Here is a 13,927-nt window from a genome sequence, read left to right as displayed (position 1 = left end):
CCACACCTTACCAACACTCTCCAACATAGCATGTCCACACCATACTAACCCTCTCCAACATAGCATGTCCACACCTTACCAACCCTCTCCAACATAGCATGTCCACACCTTACCAACCCTCTCCAATATAGCATGTCCACACCTTACTAACCCTCTCCAACATAGTATGTCCACACCTTACCAACCCTCTCCAACATAGCATGTCCACACCTTACAGCACTCTCCAACATCGCATGTCCACACCTTACTAACCCTCTCCAACATAGCATGTCCACACCTTACAGCACTCTCCAACATCGCATGTCCACACCTTACTAACCCTCTCCAACATAGCATGTCCACACCTTACTAACCCTCTCCAACATAGCATGTCCACACCTTACAAGCTCTCTCCAATGTAGCATGTCCACACCTTACTAACCCTCTCCAACGTAGCATGTCCACACCATACTAACCCTCTCCAATATCGCATGTCCACACCTTACTAACCCCTGCCAATATAGCATGTCCACACCTTACTAACCCTTTCCAACATAGTATGTCCACACCTTACTAACCCTCTCCAACATAGCATGTCCACACCTTACTAGCCATCTCCAACATAGCATGTCCACACCTTACTAACCCTTTCCAACATAGTATGTCCACATAGCATGTCCACACCTTACTAACCCTCTCCAATATAGCATGTCCACACTTTACTAACCATCTACAATATAGCATGTCCACACCTTACTAACACTCTCCAACATAGCATGTCCACACCTTTCTAACCCTCTCCAACATAGCATGCCCACACCTTACTAACACTCTCCAATATAGCATGTCCACACGTTACTAACACTCTCCAACATAGCATGTCCACACCTTACTAACCCTCTCCAACATAGCATGTCCACACCTTACTAACCCTCTCCTACATAGCATGTCCACACCTTACTAACCCACTCCTATATAGCATTCCCACACCTTACTAACACTCTCCAATGTAGCATGTCCACACCTTACCAACACTCTCCAACGTAGCATGTCCACACCATACTAACACTCTCCAACGTTGCATGTCCACACCTTACTAACACTCTCCAACCTAGCATGTCCACACCTTACTAACCCTCACCAACATAGCATGTCCACACCTTACTAACCCTCTCCAACATAGCATGTCCACACTTTACTAACCATCTCCAATATAGCATGTCCACACCTTACTAACCCTCTCCAACATAGTATGTCCACACTTTACTAACCCTCTCCAATATAGCATGTCCACACCATACTAACCCTCTCCAACATAGTATGTCCACACTTTACTAACCATCTCCAATATAGCATGTCCACACCTTACTAACCCTCTCCAACATAGTATGTCCACACTTTACTAACCATCTCCAATATAGCATGTCCACACCTTACTAACCCTCTCCAACATAGTATATCCACACTTTACTAACCCTCTCCAATATAGCATGTCCACACCTTACTAACACTCTCCAACATAGCATGTCCACACCTTACTAACACTCTCCAATATAGCATGTCCACACCTTACCAACCCTCTCCAATATAGCATGTCCACACCTTACTAAAACTCTCCAACATAGTATGTCCACACTTTACTAACCCTCTCCAATATAGCATGTCCACACCTTACTAACACTCTCCAATATAGCATGTCCACACCTTACCAACCCTCTCCAATATAGCATGTCCACACCTTACTAAAACTCTCCAACATAGCATGTCCACACTTTACTAACCCTCTCCAATATAGCATGTCCACACCTTACTAACCATCTCCAATATAGCATGTCCACACCTTACTAACACTCTCCAACATAGCATGTCCACACCTTACTAACACTCTCCAACATAGTATGTCCACACTTTACTAACCCTCTCCAACATAGCATGTCCACACCTTACTAACCATCTCCAATATAGCATGTCCACACCTTACTAACACTCTCCAACATAGCATGTCCACACCTTACTAACACTCTCCAACATAGTATGTCCACACTTTACTAACCCTCTCCAACATAGCATGTCCACACCTTACCAACCCTCTCCAATATAGCATGTCCACACCTTACTAAAACTCTCCAACATAGCATGTCCACACTTTACTAACCATCTCCAATATAGCATGTCCACACCTTACTAACACTCTCCAACATAGTATGTCCACACTTTACTAACCCTCTCCAACATAGCATGTCCACACCTTACTAACACTCTCCAACATAGCATGTCCACACCTTACTAACACTCTCCAATATAGCATGTCCACACCTTACTAACCATCTCCAACATAGCATGTCCACACCTTACCAACACTCTCCAACATAGCATGTCCACACCATACTAACCCTCTCCAACATAGCATGTCCACACCTTACCAACCCTCTCCAACATAGCATGTCCACACCTTACCAACCCTCTCCAATATAGCATGTCCACACCTTACTAACCCTCTCCAACATAGTATGTCCACACCTTACCAACCCTCTCCAACATAGCATGTCCACACCTTACAGCACTCTCCAACATCGCATGTCCACACCTTACTAACCCTCTCCAACACAGCATGTCCACACCTTACAGCACTCTCCAACATCGCATGTCCACACCTTACTAACCCTCTCCAACATAGCATGTCCACACCTTACTAACCCTCTCCAACATATCATGTCCACACCTTACAAGCTCTCTCCAATGTAGCATGTCCACACCTTACTAACCCTCTCCAACGTAGCATGTCCACACCATACTAACCCTCTCCAATATCGCATGTCCACACCTTACTAACCCCTGCCAATATAGCATGTCCACACCTTACTAACCCTTTCCAACATAGTATGTCCACACCTTACTAACCCTCTCCAACATAGCATGTCCACACCTTACTAGCCATCTCCAACATAGCATGTCCACACCTTACTAACCCTTTCCAACATAGTATGTCCACATAGCATGTCCACACCTTACTAACCCTCTCCAATATAGCATGTCCACACTTTACTAACCATCTACAATATAGCATGTCCACACCTTACTAACACTCTCCAACATAGCATGTCCACACCTTTCTAACCCTCTCCAACATAGCATGCCCACACCTTACTAACACTCTCCAATATAGCATGTCCACACGTTACTAACACTCTCCAACATAGCATGTCCACACCTTACTAACCCTCTCCAACATAGCATGTCCACACCTTACTAACCCTCTCCTACATAGCATGTCCACACCTTACTAACCCACTCCTATATAGCATTCCCACACCTTACTAACACTCTCCAATGTAGCATGTCCACACCTTACCAACACTCTCCAACGTAGCATGTCCACACCATACTAACACTCTCCAACGTAGCATGTCCACACCTTACTAACACTCTCCAACCTAGCATGTCCACACCTTACTAACCCTCACCAACATAGCATGTCCACACCTTACTAACCCTCTCCAACATAGCATGTCCACACCTTACTAACCCTCTCCAACATAGCATGTCCACACCTTACTAACACTCTCCAACATAGCATGTCCACACCTTACTAACACTCTCCAACATAGCATGTCCACACCTTACTAACACTCTCCAACATAGCATGTCCACACCTTACTAACACTCTCCAACATAGCATGTCCACACCTTACTAACCATCTCCAACATAGCATGTCCACACCTTACTAACCATCTCCAATATAGCATGTCCACACCTTACTAACACTCTCCAACATAGCATGTCCACACCTTACTAACACTCTCCAACATAGCATGTCCACACCTTACTAACCATCTCCAATATAGCATGTCCACACCTTACTAACCATCTCCAATATAGCATGTCCACACCTTACTAACACTCTCCAACATAGCATGTCCACACCTTACTAACACTCTCCAATATAGCATGTCCACACCTTACTAACCCACTCCAACATAGCATGCCCACACATTACTAACACTCTCCAATGTGGCATGTCCACACCTTACTAACACTCTCCAGCATAGCATGTCCACACCTTACTAACCCTCTCCAACAGAGCATGTCCACACCTTACTAACACTCTCCAACATAGCAAGTCCACACTTCACTAACACTCTCCAACATAGCATGTCCACACCTTACTAACCCGCTCCAGTATAGCATGTCCACACCTTACTAACCCTCTCCAGTATAGCATGTCCACACTTTACTAACCCTCTCCAACATAGCATGTCCACACCTTACTAACCCTCTCCAACATAGCATGTCCACACCTTACTAACCATCTCCAATATAGCATGTCCACACCTTACTAACCCTCTCCAATATAGCATGCCCACACCTTACTAACTCTCCCCAACATAGCATGTCCACACCTTAATAAACCGCGCCAATATAGCATGTCTACACCATAATAACCCTCTGCAACATAGCATGTCCACACCTTACTAACCCTCTCCAATATAGCATGTCCACACTTTACTAACCATCTCCAATATAGCATGTCCACACCTTACTAACACTCTCCAACATAGTATGTCCACACTTTACGAACCCTCTCCAACATAGCATGTCCACACCTTACTAACCCTCTCCAACATAGCATGTCCACACCTTACTAACCATCTCCAACATACCATGTCCACACCTTACTAACCCGTGCCAAAATAGCTTGTCCACACTATACTAACCCTCTCCAGCATAGTATGTCCACACCTTACTAACCCTTTCCAACATAGTATGTCCACACCTTACTAACCCTTTCCAACATAGTATGTCCACACCTTACTAACCCTCTCCAACATAGCATGTCCACACCTTACTAACCATCTCCAACATAGCATGTCCACACCTTACTAACCCTCTCCAACATAGCATGTCCACACCTTACTAACCCTCTCCAACATAGCATGTCCACACCTTACTAACCCTCTCCAACATAGCATGTCCACACCTTACTAATCATCTCCAATATAGCATGTCCACACCTTACTAACCCTCTCCAACATAGCATGTCCACACCTTACTAACCCTCTCCAATATAGCATGTCCACACCTTACTAACCCTGTCCAGTATAGCATGTCCACACCTTACTAACCCACTCCAACATAGCATGTCCACACCTAACTAACCCTCTCCAGTATAGCATGTCCACACCATACTAACCCTCTCCAACATAGCATGTCCACACCTTACTAACCCTCCCCAATGTAGCATGTCCACAGCTTACTAACCCTCACCAACATAGCATGTCCACACCTTAAATACCCGCTCAAATATAGCATGTCTACACCATACTAACCCTCTCCAACATAGCATGTCCACACTTTACTAACCATCTACAATATAGCATGTCCACACCTTACTAACACTCTCCAACATAGTATGTCCACACTTTACTAACCCTCTCCAACATAGCATGTACACACCTTACTAACCATCTCCAATATAGCATGTCCACACCTTACTAACACTCTCCAACATAGCATGTCCACACCTTTCTAACACTCTCCAATATAGCATGTCCACACGTTACTAACACTCTCCAACATAGCATGTCCACACCTTACTAACCCTCTCCAACATAGCATGTCCACACCTTACTAACCCTCTCCAACATAGCATGTCCACACCTTACAAGCTCTCTCCAATGTAGCATGTCCACACCTTACTAACCCTCTCCAACGTAGCATGTCCACACCATACTAACCCTCTCCAATATCGCATGTCCACACCTTACTAACCCCTGCCAATATAGCATGTCCACACCTTACTAACCCTTTCCAACATAGTATGTCCACACCTTACTAACCCTCTCCAACATAGCATGTCCACACCTTACTAGCCATCTCCAACATAGCATGTCCACACCTTACTAACCCTTTCCAACATAGTATGTCCACACCTTACTAACCCTCTCCAATATAGCATGTCCACACTTTACTAACCATCTACAATATAGCATGTCCACACCTTACTAACACTCTCCAACATAGCATGTCCACACCTTTCTAACCCTCTCCAACATAGCATGCCCACACCTTACTAACACTCTCCAATATAGCATGTCCACACGTTACTAACACTCTCCAACATAGCATGTCCACACCTTACTAACCCTCTCCAACATAGCATGTCCACACCTTACTAACCCTCTCCTACATAGCATGTCCACACCTTACTAACCCACTCCTATATAGCATTCCCACACCTTACTAACACTCTCCAATGTAGCATGTCCACACCTTACCAACACTCTCCAACGTAGCATGTCCACACCATACTAACACTCTCCAACGTAGCATGTCCACACCTTACTAACACTCTCCAACCTAGCATGTCCACACCTTACTAACCCTCACCAACATAGCATGTCCACACCTTACTAACCCTCTCCAACATAGCATGTCCACACCTTACTAACCCTCTCCAACATAGCATGTCCACACCTTACTAACACTCTCCAATATATATCATGTCCACACCTTACTAACACTCTCCAACATAGCATGTCCACACCTTACTAACACTCTCCAACATAGCATGTCCACACCTTACTAACACTCTCCAACATAACATGTCCACACCTTACTAACCATCTCCAACATAGCATGTCCACACCTTACTAACCATCTCCAATATAGCATGTCCACACCTTACTAACACTCTCCAACATAGCATGTCCACACCTTACTAACACTCTCCAACATAGCATGTCCACACCTTACTAACCATCTCCAATATAGCATGTCCACACCTTACTAACCATCTCCAATATAGCATGTCCACAACTTACTAACACTCTCCAACATAGCATGTCCACACCTTACTAACACTCTCCAATATAGCATGTCCACACCTTACTAACCCACTCCAACATAGCATGCCCACACATTACTAACACTCTCCAATGTGGCATGTCCACACCTTACTAACACTCTCCAGCATAGCATGTCCACACCTTACTAACCCTCTCCAACAGAGCATGTCCACACCTTACTAACACTCTCCAACATAGCAAGTCCACACTTCACTAACACTCTCCAACATAGCATGTCCACACCTTACTAACCCTCTCCAGTATAGCATGTCCACACCTTACTAACCCTCTCCAGTATAGCATGTCCACACTTTACTAACCCTCTCCAACAGAGCATGTCCACACCTTACTAACCCTCTCCAACATAGCATGTCCACACCTTACTAACCATCTCCAATATAGCATGTCCACACCTTACTAACCCTCTCCAATATAGCATGCCCACACCTTACTAACTCTCCCCAACATAGCATGTCCACACCTTAATAAACCGCGCCAATATAGCATGTCTACACCATAATAACCCTCTCCAACATAGCATGTCCACACCTTACTAACCCTCTCCAATATAGCATGTCCACACTTTACTAACCATCTCCAATATAGCATGTCCACACCTTACTAACACTCTGCAACATAGTATGTCCACACTTTACGAACCCTCTCCAACATAGCATGTCCACACCTTACTAACCCTCTCCAACATAGCATGTCCACACCTTACTAACCATCTCCAACATACCATGTCCACACCTTACTAACCCGTGCCAAAATAGCTTGTCCACACTATACTAACCCTCTCCAGCATAGTATGTCCACACCTTACTAACCCTTTCCAACATAGTATGTCCACACCTTACTAACCCTTTCCAACATAGTATGTCCACACCTTACTAACCCTCTCCAACATAGCATGTCCACACCTTACTAACCATCTCCAACATAGCATGTCCACACCTTACTAACCCTCTCCAACATAGCATGTCCACACCTTACTAACCCTCTCCAACATAGCATGTCCACACCTTACTAACCCTCTCCAACATAGCATGTCCACACCTTACTAATCATCTCCAATATAGCATGTCCACACCTTACTAACCCTCTCCAACATAGCATGTCCACACCTTACTAACCCTCTCCAATATAGCATATCCACACCTTACTAACCCTGTCCAGTATAGCATGTCCACACCTTACTAACCCACTCCAACATAGCATGTCCACACCTAACTAACCCTCTCCAGTATAGCATGTCCACACCATACTAACCCTCTCCAACATAGCATGTCCACACCTTACTAACCCTCGCCAATGTAGCATGTCCACAGCTTACTAACCCTCACCAACATAGCATGTCCACACCTTAAATACCCGCTCAAATATAGCATGTCTACACCATACTAACCCTCTCCAACATAGCATGTCCACACTTTACTAACCATCTACAATATAGCATGTCCACACCTTACTAACACTCTCCAACATAGTATGTCCACACTTTACTAACCCTCTCCAACATAGCATGTACACACCTTACTAACCATCTCCAATATAGCATGTCCACACCTTACTAACACTCTCCAACATAGCATGTCCACACCTTTCTAACACTCTCCAATATAGCATGTCCACACGTTACTAACACTCTCCAACATAGCATGTCCACACCTTACTAACCCTCTCCAACATAGCATGTCCACACCTTACTAACCCTCTCCAACATAGCATGTCCACACCTTACTAACCCACTCCAATATAGCATTCCCACACCTTACTAACACTCTCCAATGTAGCATGTCCACACCTTACTAACACTCTCCAACATAGCATGTCCACACCTTACTAACCCTCTCCAACATAGCATGTCCACACCTTACTAACCCTCTCCAACATAGTATGTCCACACCTTACTAACCCTCTCCAACATAGCATGTCCACACCTTACTAACACTCTCCAATATAGCATGTCCACACCATACTAACCCTCTCCAATATAGCATGTCCACTTCTTACTAACCCTCTCCAACATAGCATGTCCACACCTTACTAACCCTCACCAACATAGCATGTCCACACCTTACTAACCCTCTCCAACATAGCATGTCCACACCTTACTAACCCTCTCCAACATAGTATGTCCACACCTTACTAACCCTCTCCAACATAGCATGTCCACACCTTACTAACACTCTCCAATATAGCATGTCCACACCATACTAACCCTCTCCAATATAGCATGTCCACTTCTTACTAACCCTCTCCAACATAGCATGTCCACTTCTTACTAACCCTCTCCAACATAGCATGTCCACACCTTACTAACCCTCTCCAACATAGCATGTCCACACCTTACTAACACTCTCCAATATAGCCTGTCCACACCATACTAACCCTCTCCAACATAGCATGTCCACACCTTACTAACCCGCGCCAATATAGCATGTCTACACCTTACTAACCCTCTCCAACATAGCATGTCCACTTCTTACTAACCCTCTCCAATATTGCATGTCCACACCTTTCTAACACTCTCCAGTATAGCATGTCCACACCTTACTAACCCTCTCCAATATAGCATGTCCACAGTTTACTAACCCTCTCCATCATAGCATGTCCACTTCTTACTAACCCTCTCCAATATAGCATGTCCACACCTTACTAACACTCTCCAACATAGCATGTCCACAGTTTACTAACCCTCTCCAACATAGCATGTCCAATTCTTACTAACCCTCTCCAATATAGCATGTCCACTTCTTACTAACCCTCTCCAATATAGCATGTCCACTTCTTACTAACCCTCTCCAATATTGCATGTCCACACCTTTCTAACACTCTCCAATATAGCATGTCCACTCCTTACTAACCCTCTCCAATATAGCATGTCCACAGTTTACTAACCCTCTCCATCATAGCATGTCCACTTCTTACTAACCCTCTCCAATATAGCATGTCCACACCTTACTAACACTCTCCAACATAGCATGTCCACAGTTTACTAACCCTCTCCAACATAGCATGTCCACTTGTTACTAACCCTCTCCAATATAGCATGTCCACTTCTTACTAACCCTCTCCAATATAGCATGTCCACTTCTTACTAACTCTCTCCAATATAGCATGTCCACACCTTACTAACACTCTCCAACATAGCATGTCCACAGTTTACTAACCCTCTCCAACATAGCATGTCCACAGTTTACTAACCCTCTCCAATGTAGCATGTCCACTTCTTAGTAACCCTCTCCAATATAGCATGTCCACTTCTTACTAACCCTCTCCAACATAGCAAGTCCACTTCTTACTAACCCTCTCCAACATAGCATGTCCACACCTTACTAACCCTCTCCAATGTAGCATGTCCACACCTTACTAACCCTCTCCAATATCGCATGTCCACACCTTACTAACCCTCTCCAATATAGCATGTCCACACCTTACTAACCCTCTCCAACATAGCATGTCCACACCTTACTAACCCGCGCCAATATAGCATGTCCACACCTTACTAACCCTCTCCAACATAGGATGTCCACTTCTTACTAACCCTCTCCAACATAGCATTTCCACACCTTACTAACCCTCTCCAACATAGCATGTCCACACCTTACTAACACTCTCCAATATAGCATGTCCACACCTTACTAACCCTCTCCAACATAGCATGTCCACACCTTACTAACCCTCTCCAATATAGCATGCCCACACCTTACTAACCCTCTCCAATATAGCGTGTCCACACCTTACTAACACTCTCCAATATAGCATGTCCACACCTTACTAACACTCTCCAATATAGCATGTCCACACCTTACTAACACTCTCCAATTTAGCATGTCCACACCTTACTAACACTCTCCAACATAGCATGTCCACACCTTACTAACACTCTCCAATATAGCATGTCCACACCTTACTAACACTCTCCAATATAGCATGTACACACCTTACTAACACTCTCCAATATAGCATGTCCACACCTTACTAACACTCTCCATTATAGCATGTCCACACCTTACTAACACTCTCCAATATAGCATGTCCACACCTTACTAACACTCTCCAATATAGCATGTCCACACCTTACTAACACTCTCCAACATAGCATGTCCACACCTTACTAACCCTCTCCAATATAGCATGTCCACACCTTACTAACACTCTCCAACATAGCATGTCCACACCTTACTAACCCTCTCCAATATAGCATGTCCACACCTTACTAACACTCTCCAATATAGCATGTCCACACCTTACTAACACTCTCCAATATAGCATGTCCACACCTTACTAACATTCTCCAATATAGCATGTCCACACCTTACTAACACTCTCCAATATAGCATGTCCACACCTTACTAACACTCTCCAACATAGCATGTCCACACCTTACTAACCCTCTCCAATATAGCATGTCCACACCTTACTAACCCACTCCAACATAGCATGTCCACACCTAACTAACCCTCTCCAGTATAGCATGTCCACACCATACTAACCCTCTCCAACATAGCATGTCCACACCTTACTAACCCTCCCCAATGTAGCATGTCCACAGCTTACTAACCCTCACCAACATAGCATGTCCACACCTTAAATACCCGCTCAAATATAGCATGTCTACACCATACTAACCCTCTCCAACATAGCATGTCCACACTTTACTAACCATCTACAATATAGCATGTCCACACCTTACTAACACTCTCCAACATAGTATGTCCACACTTTACTAACCCTCTCCAACATAGCATGTACACACCTTACTAACCATCTCCAATATAGCATGTCCACACCTTACTAACACTCTCCAACATAGCATGTCCACACCTTTCTAACACTCTCCAATATAGCATGTCCACACGTTACTAACACTCTCCAACATAGCATGTCCACACCTTACTAACCCTCTCCAACATAGCATGTCCACACCTTACTAACCCTCTCCAACATAGCATGTCCACACCTTACTAACCCACTCCAATATAGCATTCCCACACCTTACTATACCTCTCCAACATAGTATGTCCACACCTTACCTACCCTCTCCAACATAGCATGTCCACACCTTACAGCACTCTCCAACATCGCATGTCCACACCTTACTAACCCTCTCCAACATAGCATGTCCACACCTTACAGCACTCTCCAACATCGCATGTCCACACCTTACTAACCATCTCCAACATAGCATGTCCACACCTTACTAACCCTCTCCAACATAGCATGTCCACACCTTACAAGCTCTCTCCAATGTAGCATGTCCACACCTTACTAACCCTCTCCAACGTAGCATGTCCACACCATACTAACCCTCTCCAATATCGCATGTCCACACCTTACTAACCCCTGCCAATATAGCATGTCCACACCTTACTAACCCTTTCCAACATAGTATGTCCACACCTTACTAACCCTCTCCAACATAGCATGTCCACACCTTACTAGCCATCTCCAACATAGCATGTCCACACCTTACTAACCCTTTCCAACATAGTATGTCCACACCTTACTAACCCTCTCCAATATAGCATGTCCACACTTTACTAACCATCTACAATATAGCATGTCCACACCTTACTAACACTCTCCAACATAGCATGTCCACACCTTTCTAACCCTCTCCAACATAGCATGCCCACACCTTACTAACACTCTCCAATATAGCATGTCCACACGTTACTAACACTCTCCAACATAGCATGTCCACACCTTACTAACCCTCTCCAACATAGCATGTCCACACCTTACTAACCCTCTCCTACATAGCATGTCCACACCTTACTAACACTCTCCAACGTAGCATGTCCACACCTTACTAACACTCTCCAACCTAGCATGTCCACACCTTACTAACACTCTCCAACCTAGCATGTCCACACCTTACTAACCCTCACCAACATAGCATGTCCACACCTTACTAACCCTCTCCAACATAGCATGTCCACACCTTACTAACCCTCTCCAACATAGCATGTCCACACCTTACTAACACTCTCCAATATAGCATGTCCACACCTTACTAACACTCTCCAACATAGCATGTCCACACCTTACTAACACTCTCCAACATAGCATGTCCACACCTTACTAACACTCTCCAACATAGCATGTCCACACCTTACTAACCATCTCCAACATAGCATGTCCACACCTTACTAACCATCTCCAATATAGCATGTCCACACCTTACTAACACTCTCCAACATAGCATGTCCACACCTTACTAACACTCTCCAACATAGCATGTCCACACCTTACTAACCATCTCCAATATAGCATGTCCACACCTTACTAACCATCTCCAATATAGCATGTCCACAACTTACTAACACTCTCCAACATAGCATGTCCACACCTTACTAACACTCTCCAATATAGCATGTCCACACCTTACTAACCCACTCCAACATAGCATGCCCACACATTACTAACACTCTCCAATGTGGCATGTCCACACCTTACTAACACTCTCCAGCATAGCATGTCCACACCTTACTAACCCTCTCCAACAGAGCATGTCCACACCTTACTAACACTCTCCAACATAGCAAGTCCACACTTCACTAACACTCTCCAACATAGCATGTCCACACCTTACTAACCCTCTCCAGTATAACATGTCCACACCTTACTAACCCTCTCCAGTATAGCATGTCCACACTTTACTAACCCTCTCCAACAGAGCATGTCCACACCTTACTAACCCTCTCCAACATAGCATGTCCACACCTTACTAACCATCTCCAATATAGCATGTCCACACCTTACTAACCCTCTCCAATATAGCATGCCCACACCTTACTAACTCTCCCCAACATAGCATGTCCACACCTTAATAAACCGCGCCAATATAGCATGTCTACACCATAATAACCCTCTCCAACATAGCATGTCCACACCTTACTAACCCTCTCCAATATAGCATGTCCACACTTTACTAACCATCTCCAATATAGCATGTCCACACCTTACTAACACTCTCCAACATAGTATGTCCACACTTTACGAACCCTCTCCAACATAGCATGTCCACACCTTACTAACCCTCTCCAACATAGCATGTCCACACCTTACTAACCATCTCCAACATACCATG

This window comes from Hemitrygon akajei, chromosome 11 (assembly GCF_048418815.1).
Source record: "Hemitrygon akajei chromosome 11, sHemAka1.3, whole genome shotgun sequence".
NCBI lineage: Eukaryota > Metazoa > Chordata > Chondrichthyes > Myliobatiformes > Dasyatidae > Hemitrygon > Hemitrygon akajei.
The sequence above is the reverse complement of the archived record's forward strand: the minus strand, read 5'-3'. Positions refer to the sequence as shown.